At 36.1% G+C, this 9565-nt stretch overlaps 1 long non-coding RNA gene across 1 annotated transcript; it reads left to right on the top strand.

The window, feature by feature from the left end:
- Positions 1-3845: 3845 nt before the first annotated feature.
- On the top strand, positions 3846-7831 carry LOC131821929 (uncharacterized). Its single transcript, XR_009350019.1, has 2 exons — positions 3846-3953; positions 7762-7831. It is a non-coding gene; the product is annotated as an uncharacterized LOC131821929 (long non-coding RNA).
- The last annotated feature ends 1734 nt before the right edge of the window (positions 7832-9565 follow it).

Here is a 9565-nt window from a genome sequence, read left to right on the forward strand (position 1 = left end):
ATTAAAAGTTACTAGTGACTTCGCAATGAATAACATGAAGTGGTATTTTCTCAAGTCCTCATTTAATTGCCTTTGGGCTTTTTAAAATGTTTTACATTGTTCACCACCACTTTTGAAAATTTGTCCCCTTAATGTTTCTTTAAAAAAAAATTATTTATTTATTTGACAGAGAGAGAGAGATCACAAGTAGGCAGAGCAGCAGGCAGAGAAAGAGGGGAAAGCAGGCTCCCCACTGAGCTGAGAGCCCGATGCAATGTTCAATCCCAGGACTCTGTGATCATGACCAGAGCTGAAGGCAGAGGCCTTAACCCACTGAGCCACCCAGGTGCCCCTCCTTAATGTTTCTTAATCCAGTACCTATCCTAATTTTCTTCCTACTTCTATGTCTCTTTTGTTTTCCTTTTGGTGCAACTTTCCCCCTTAAATATTGTCCTTTCCTTGGTTACATCCAAGGTCCATTTCTCTTTTAGTGTTGTTCACTCACTCTGGGCAAGGACACCTACTTTTATGATTTTGGTTACTATCTCTATACTAATGATTCCTAAATCTCTATTTATGGCTTTGTCTTCTCTCTCATTTCTTTTTTAATTTAAATTAAATTAGCTAATAATAGTTTGAGATGTGTAGTTCAGTAATTCATCAGTTGCATGTAACACCCAATGCTCATCACATCACATGCAATCCTTAATGCCCATCACTCAATTACCCCATCCATCCACCCTTCTTCTCTCCAGAAACCCTTAGTTTCCCATAGTTAAGTATCTGTCATGGTTTGTCTCTCTTTCTCTGATTTCTTCCTGTTCAGATTTCCCTCCCTTCCTCTACGATCCTCTGTACTATTTCTTGTATTCCACAGATGAGGGAAATCATAAGATATAGATATTTGTCTTTCTCTGGTTGACTTAGTTTGCTCCATATAATACCCTCCAGTTCCATCCACATCGATGTAAATGGTAAGATTCCATCCTTTTTGATGAGTAATATTCCATCATATATATAAGAAAAATATGTATTTATATAATATAAATATATGTAATATTATACATTATATATAATGTAAATAAATAATATATTATATTATATATATATAAGAGATATATAAGAAAAAAGCATATATATATATATTCTTTTGACATCTTTATCCATTCATCTGTCAGTGGACTTCTGGGCTCCCTCCACAGTTTGGTTATTGTGGACATTGTTGTTATAAACATTGAGGTGCAATTGACCATTTGGATCACTACATTTGTAACACTGGGGTAAATGCCTAGTAGTGCAGTTGTTGGGTTGTAGGGTAGCTCTATTTTTATCTTCCTGAAGAACCTCCATACTGTTTTCCAGAGTGGCTGCACCAGTGTGCATTCCCACCAAGAGTGTAAAAGGGTTTCCCTTTCTACACATCCTCACTAACATTGTTTTTTTCCTGATTTGCTAATTTTAGCCATTCTGACTGGTGTGAGGTGGTATCTCATTATGGTTTTGATTTGTATTTCCCTGATGCCAAGTGAGGTTCAACATAATACTAGAAGTCCTAGCCTCAGCAATCAGACAAAAAAAACAAAATAAAAGGCATTCAAATTAACAAAAAAAGAAGTCAAACTCACATTCTTCACAGAGGACATCATACATCATGTGGAAAACCCAAAAGACTCCACCCCAAAATTGCTAGAACTCATATAGGAATTCAGCAATGTGGCAGGATATAAAATTAATGCACAGAAATCCTGTTGCATTTCTGTACACTAACAATGAGACAGAAGAAACAGAAATTAAGGAATCAGTTCCATTTACAATTGCTCCCCTTTGGTTCTTACTAATATTATGAAATTTGTCTTAATCAAAGACAGAAATACAGCTAAAATAATACTATTATTAGCTCTGTGGCCTTATCAATGTTTAAAGGGAATTTATTGCCACATTAAATGTTATTTGAAAGTGAAAATAAAAACCTTACTCACCTAAAGTCCAAAAAAACTTATGTAGTGATTTACTCAGTTGTATTCTCAGACTAGATAGCTCAAAGGTTATGTTTATATGAGTAAACCTCAGATGGCTTCTTTTTACCAGTTTACACCAAGGCAACAGAACAGCTTCTTCCAGTGATGCTACTTTCAGGATAGCTTGGAAGTATGGGACTGGGCATGCATTTCAAAAGACACCTGAACATTGAAGGAAAGGCTTAGTACATTCACCTCTACCTTTTTTTCTTTATCTAGAACCCTTTATCACGGCTACTTCCAGTGACAACCTGGTCTAGATAGAACCTAGAATTTCCTAGGAGGCCAAAATGCCTTGGTTCTATAATTGTGCTGCCTACTCTGCCATTATGAACACGTGGATCAGATATGACTCTCCTGCTAGTTCTCAGTTTTCTTTCCTCTAAAGCACAGAGTGTAATGTCTGCTCTGCCTACCTTCCTAGGTTGTCTGAGACTCAAAATGTTAATAGAAATATAGCAGCTTTTCACATAAAAGATAACTTCATTAATCTCTAGTGTCCAAAGAATTAGCAAAAACACAAACATTAATAAATGCTGATAGGGGTCAAAAATCACAGTTTCCTGGGGCAAATGTTAGGGGGCTCCATTCATCCTAATGAAGCAAAAGGTAGCTGAGCTTGAATAAATCACAAAGGGTATACACACGCACACATACACACACTCCTAACCTTGGCAAGGTGCTTTCTCTGAAGGTCATTTGATATGGCTTTCTCACAGCAACCATATCAGATCTTTTATTTGGGAATTTAGCTTGTTATTTTGGTTTTATTCTGAGTTGCAGATGTTCAAATACCATCATGCCATTCATGAAACACGTCCTACAATAGTAGAGTACCTATACCTCAACTTGTAAAACAAACATGCAGCCCCAAAAATCTAAGCAATTATATGAGGCTTATTATGACCAGCAGCAGCAGATGACATTTTTCATGAACATTTATGGTGAAATGAGAATTCAAGTTTTATCGCTTTTACCCTTCTGACATCTTTTGAAAAAGCATATCTGTTTATAGAATTGTTATAATAATTTCCAAGAAGAGCAATATCAGCCTGTGGTAAAACAGCCTTTCATCTAGTGGGTGAATTGCTCTTGCTGAACATATGACTTAGGCGATGCTGATACTTTTGAAATAAATGAGCATTCCACAGACAGTACTAAACATAACACTGAGTAGAGGGAGGAGAATAAGGAGGTGGAGAGAAAATAATTTAATAATTCTCCTTTTAGGAACCATTGATGAAATTACAGAATCTAAGGGCTGACAGCAACCTTGAGGTTACCTGGTCCTGTGTTTCCCAAATTTCAATCATTCTTGTAAATTCTTCATGATTTTGCGATATCTACTTATCACCACTTAATATGCATAATAAGATGTGTCTTTTTCTTTAATCTATTTTAATTTAATTGTATGTAATGTTATTTTAACTTCTTTTAAAAGGAAATATTTTATTGCTATATGGTTGGAAGGCAAGTACATCTGGCATAAAGGGATGATAATTGCAAAGTATATATATTATAAATAATATTTTGTTCATTAGTTATTAAAACAAAAATTATCTATAAATTTCCCCCAATTTTTTTTTGTTTTTTTAAGGTTTTATTTATTTATTTGAGAGAGACAGAGATAGTGAGAGAGAGCACAAGCAGAAAAGAGAGGGAAAAACAGGCTCTGCAGGGAGCCCAAAACGGAGCTCGATCCTAAGACCCTGGGATCATGACCTGAGCCAAAGGCAGATGCTTAACTGACTGAGCCACCCAGGTGCCCCTCCCAATATTATTTTGTATGCCACTTGTGACAAATGGATGCAGTTATATATCTGTTTTGTATCCACAGAGTATTTTAGAAAAGAACTTCTCTTATCCTGAAAGATCGACTCCTGTCTGAGATCCCACAGCCAGGCAGTGGCAAAAATGAAACTGACCTGGGTACAGGAATACCACTGTCTTAGAAAGGTAACTCCTTTTTTGTATACTCATGGAGATAAGACCCATAGTAAATGACCCTTTGAAAGAAGAGCTATTACTTTAGACTTAATAGATTGTCACTTAACTTTTCCTTCCTGAATTTACTGGCACATTTAACCTACAGCCCCAGTTATAAGAGATGGCTAATTTAACAGTCAAAGAAAGAAATTGAAATTTGGAAAAGGACATCATCAGAGTGGGACAGGGAAAAAAATCTTGATATAGATGGATTTATATGTGCAAAGCCTCAATCTCTACAGACCGAAGGGAAAGTTAGACACTGATCACATCTCTTAACAGTTGCATAAATCTTGGGGGCCCATGAAAAAGACAGCAAAGCAGCCAACTAGGACAGGAACACCAGGTTTAACTATAAATCTTAGTGACTGGAGAGGAGTTTGGGGTATAAATGTAAAAAGAAGCTACTGTCAAAGATTTTGCCAAATCAGCCATTTCCAGGGTGTGTTTCCCTGGATTTAGGAAATAGCCCAATTCTATATACTTTTCTCCATTTTTATCTCTAGACATAAGCAGAGAAGACTGGTGCTCAACATGTTTCAAAACTAAGTTTTACATCAACGTGATTAGAAGTAGCAAAAGTCCCCAACTAAAAATGGCATTAATTTATTAGCTTAATTAGCTTTATTAGCTATTACTTATAGATGAACATTAGTCACAATCTAGCAAATTTGCAATAAATGATTCCAAATGACTTTAACTAGAAATGTGGAATTATAGAAGGCCTGGAGGACTACTCAGTATAACCATCTCAAATAATTGGATGAGTAAACAAAGCCCAGAGAGTGATAGAATTTCCCTATAGTAACATATAGTAACATAGCAAGTTGACCTCAGAACTGCAGTTAGAACCTGGGTGTCCTGACTGCCAGTATGATCTTATTTTTAAATACTATATTCTGTTCAGACTTCAGCTTTCCTCTCTCTCTCGCTTCCCATTCCCACCCTTGCTTTAGAACACTTCTGCTCTTACAAGTACAGGGTATTTTTTGACTGAGTAGTCTCTCTTTATTTTTTTCTTTTAAAATTTTTTAAACACACAGAACAAGTACCCAAGTTTTAAATGACAGCCCAGGCTGCCATCGAAAGACCGACCACCGGGGTCCCAAACCCTCTGAGTTCAGAGTCCTAAATCTACCATTAGCCCTTGAGTTACCACCTGGTACCCCGACCTCCCACCCCCCTGCCACTTCAAACCCCTCAGATTGTTTTTCAGAGTAGTCTCTCTTTTAAAACTAACATTTTAGTGATCCATTTTGGAAGTTAAGGTTATTTTTTATTCAAAATAAAACTCAATTCCTAGGTAAATGAAATTCATTTTGTTTTTGCCCAGTCAAGACTTTAGATTTTGGCCCTGTTCCATCATACCAACATGAATCTAAACCAGGCTAAGTGGGTAATTTGACTCTAACTCAGATTTGACCCCTGTCTCTTTCATGCACCTGGCTTCATTTATCTTGGTACTTTTCAGTGTGTTTACACTGCCTGCACAAGCTAGATTTTCTAAAGCCCCCTGCTCTTCATGACCTTTATTTCCCCATATCTGCAGTTTTTTCTTAAAATGTTTTCAAACTGTCCATCTTTTGCCCAGAAACTTCCTTCAGAGACAGAGAACAAGCTTTTGTAGGAAGAACTGTTCTTTGCAAATGCTTTAGTATACTACTGAGCTAGTATCATTCTTGGCAAATTCCCCTCATGTCCAAGAAACACTAATAAAATTTACAAAATATGAAAGCTGAAAAAAATCAGGGTAAAGTAACAGAAACTCATCTCCCTTTGGAGAAAAAAAAGAACAGTGGGGGGTGGGAGGTGTTTGAACATTAGTAGATTTAGGCCAAATTGCCTATTTTCCTTAATAGACAAGTATATTACATTTCATGAAATGGAAGTCATTCTTGGCCACTCTCCTATCCAATTGTGTTCTGGAGTGGAAGAATCACAGAAACATTGTTTCAAAAATGATTTGGGCAGTTGGATCCCTTTCTACCTCTAAGTTTCAGCCTTTAAATTTTTGCTAGCTATTTGCTTAATTTCTCTAAATATCTAAGAGGTTTGCTTATTTATTAGTTTATTTATTTATGTTTTTTGGAGGGGCTTCTATATAATAAGTTAGTTTTTTTGCTACATCATCTCTTAGTTCTCATATATGCTCTTCAACCAGAAAGCACATATGGTCCCTGTTTGCGGATGTTCAAAAGGTGTTTTTCTCTTTCAGAAAAATCCAAAATATTATGCAACCAGAGTCTCAGCTTCTTTCTGCTTGATCCATTTCACGGTTGTTCCCCTGCTGATGATCCATCAGCATTCCATGTTTGTCTAGTTATATATTGAGTGGGTGATGGCAGAGGAATTTTTTTTTAATTGGTTTGTTCTCCTTAAAAATTACAGTTTTAAAGCACAATATCAAATTGTTCTGGAAATACTCATTCAAATCAATTGTTGCAGAATCAAGTTGTATTGTGAAATATCCAGCTTCCCTCTCCACATACTCACAAATGTACATGTCTTACCATAGATTTGTTGGTTTTGCTGGATAAAATTAAAGGAACCAACAGATGTAATATAAGGCAAATAATAAAATTATAGTTTCCACATTTGTGACCTAAATTACAATTCTCTTAAAAGCCAACCCCTTCATTTAGCATGTGATAGAGTACAGTATTATAAACAGGCAGGCACCTATGTATAAAACTTTTGTGGGCTAAAGCCTCTGCCTTCGGCTCAGGTCAAGATCTCAGGCTCCTGGGATCAAGCCCCACTCCCCACATGGGGCTCTCTGCTCAGCAGGGAGCCTGCTTCCTCCTCTCTCTCTGCCTGCCTCTCTGCCTACTTGTGATCTCTGTCTGTCAAATAAATACATTAAAACTTAAAAAAAAAAAAAACAACTCTTGTTGGTATGAAAGCATGTTTTATAAGAAATTTTTTAACATGGTTATTTTAATGGATTATTAAAATCTATAGATTATACATAATTTATGTTACATAGTAGGCTTTCACTAACATGTTACTTTTAAAAATAATATTTATTATAGATATATTAAAACAAAATAGAACAGCATGATGAATCCTAATGTACCTAATGTATGCCAGCTTTAATAACTAAGAATATATTGCCAATCTTGTTGCATTTATCTGCCTTCCCTCACAATTTTTATTAAAGAATTTTAAAGCAAATCCCAGATACAATGTCATTTCATCTTTCAATGCTTTGGTAAAGCATTGGTTACCTTAGTAATAAAAAAAAAAAAAAAAGCATTGGTTAATTTGGTTAGAGGTTGAGGATAATTCGTTTCTACATTACTACTATACACATAACTTTTTTTAGTGGACTTGCTAGCTTGCAAGAGACAGACCCACAGAAAACTGGGAAGCCTGAAATCTCATTCCTACTCTGTCAACATCCAATTGTGTGATTCCTTTAGGATCTTAGCTTCTCTTTCATCAAATAAGAGTGTTAGATACGATCCCTAGGACCTTATTAATCTCTGAGATTCTGGAAATAACTGGCAAAAATGATTAAGTTTATAATCTATGTTTTATTATTCCTCTAGTAGGTAGATGTGGAGAAAAGAAGATTAGAACCTGGTATTTTTAACACTAACTGCATTAAGAATTTGAATTTGAGGTAGACACTTAAAGATTAGTGAAATAAGTTTTAAAATATAATTATTTCTATCTTCTGAGGAAATATTTCTTGTAACTGCCTACACAGAAATCTTATAATTATTTGAAAACAATAATAACATGGTTTAATCATTCTACCTTCCTTCTTTTAAAGAGCTGGTAATGGCGTGACAGAAGTGCTCCTAAAGCCTGTGGCGCCCTCTTCTGACATCTCAGCCAACATAGTAAGTCATAGCTTTTTTTCTAAATGACCCTTGGTCTTTATTTAGGTTTTCTCCTGTTACATTTCAGTCCTGAAATATCATGCAAAAATTCACACAGAACTGGTGAAATACATAGGTCCCATGAAAGAAATCTAGCTATAGTTCAATGGTTAATACTTTACATATTCTTATAGGTTTCCATTTTGAAATTTGAGAATTACTCTAGAGGAGAAAATGTGATACCTGAAATTTGAAATGTGATAGAAGTCTCACTGAAACAACACACCTATGTAAGAAAACCTTATGAAAAGAGGGAATAATCCTATTCTGATGAAATATCTGAATTATAAAAAATATTTTGTATTGAAATTCAAACTTCATGCCATTAACTATGTGCCTTAAAGCAGAGAAGCAAGATGGGCTGTTCTGCACAACATACTCTGCACTTTAAAATCACTCTCTGGATCTCTATTTAAAGACAGATGTTCTCTTTCAAAACTTGTAGTGTTTTATTTTACCCTGCTTTACTTTCCACAAATGCTAGTTTCCTCTCCTATCCCTCACACCTATTGCTCAAGGAGGCTTTCTACAAAATATCCTTCTTTATCTTTGGCATTCATCCAAGCAACTGTCATCCCCATTATTTTTAGGCCCATCACAAATCTTATCTGGTCAAGGAAATCTTTCTTGAATGTGCTACTTCACATGACCCTTTTTCTCCTCTCAATTCCTATATCTAGAATTTACCATTAAAAAGTCCATTATACTATAAGATGAGACTGACTCCACAAACTATGGTTTGACAAAAATTAAAATATCTCATTATAATAGTCACTTTATATTCTCTGTTCTCTGATTGTTAGCATGCTTGATTTATGATTTGTCCTCTAATTTGTAATTTAAACTTTAGAAATATAGAAGCATACTAATCTGAAATTTCCTTGCAGGACTGGGCTTATCCACTATTTTCTTGAAAGTCCCAAGGTCTCCTGCTGTTGGGTTTTCTGTGATAAAATCTAGATTGGATTAGGAACTGAAATTTGTGGGTTAAACAGAACTCACTCAACTAGCCAAAGTAACTAGTTCCCTGACCATCTGAAAGACCCTAGAGGACCCACACCCAAGGACGCACTCACAGACCACTGGATGCAATAAGCAAGAGGATTTTATTCGGGCATGCTCGGACTCCCAGGGACACTTGACCATGAAATCCGCGAGGGATGGGTCAGTGTCTGAGAGCCCCGATCTGTTTCGGGAGTCCCTTAATATAGAATTTTACAGTCCATTACATCAGAGCCCTCACTTTTCTAGCCAGTAATTTCAAAGCATTACAGTAAGGCCTACACATAGGTAGCCAATCCTTTAAAACCAACCATACATTCCGGCCAGTCACCGTTCAGGTAGTGTACAGTAGAGGGTACGTGTTGAATTGCATGTTTCTAACCTTTATCTGTATACGGGCTGAACCTCACGTCTCCAGCTAGCGTACATGCTGAACCGTACGTCTCCGGCCTTGGTACGGGTTGCGTCTCTGGCCTTGGTACGGGAAGCAACCCTTATCAATTTTACTTAGTAGTAGGGGAAATTCTTAACAGGGGAAGGGTATAACTTTATTTGATTACACAGCGAACGAGGGTTTAAGCAATTTTTCATTTCTTAGCAAAGCATTAGAAGCATTATTATACAGAAGCCAGAAACAGCTGGGTTAAACACAGATTTTTCCTATTCGTTATCCTGTTATGCTGCTTGCTGACT

The sequence above is a fragment of the Mustela lutreola genome, chromosome X (genome assembly GCF_030435805.1).
Source record: "Mustela lutreola isolate mMusLut2 chromosome X, mMusLut2.pri, whole genome shotgun sequence".
NCBI lineage: Eukaryota > Metazoa > Chordata > Mammalia > Carnivora > Mustelidae > Mustela > Mustela lutreola.